The following is a 337-nucleotide window of genomic DNA, read 5'->3' on the forward strand; positions in this document are numbered from 1 at the left end:
TCTTGTATTTCAACACTTGGTTCCTGGTTGATGGCGGTGCTTAGGAAGGTGTGGTGAACTTTGTTCCTGTGGGTGGAACTCTGAGGGTTTGTGGCCTCACCCTCCAGCTTGTTTCTGCTTCCTGTGCGTATGTGGATAAAAACATGATCTCTCTACTTCCTGCTCCTGTGTGTTAGCATTCTGTATAAATTCCATCCCCACAGATACCCAGTAGCAGCCAGGTATGCTCCTCCCCATGGTTACCTGGCAACAGCCAGGTAGGCCTGGTCCCATAAAAGGGGCTACTTGCCCCCTCCTCACTCTCTTACTCCTGCTTCTATCCCTTGCCCCTTTGTTC

This window comes from Mastomys coucha, unplaced genomic scaffold (assembly GCF_008632895.1).
Source record: "Mastomys coucha isolate ucsf_1 unplaced genomic scaffold, UCSF_Mcou_1 pScaffold16, whole genome shotgun sequence".
Classification (NCBI taxonomy): domain Eukaryota; kingdom Metazoa; phylum Chordata; class Mammalia; order Rodentia; family Muridae; genus Mastomys; species Mastomys coucha.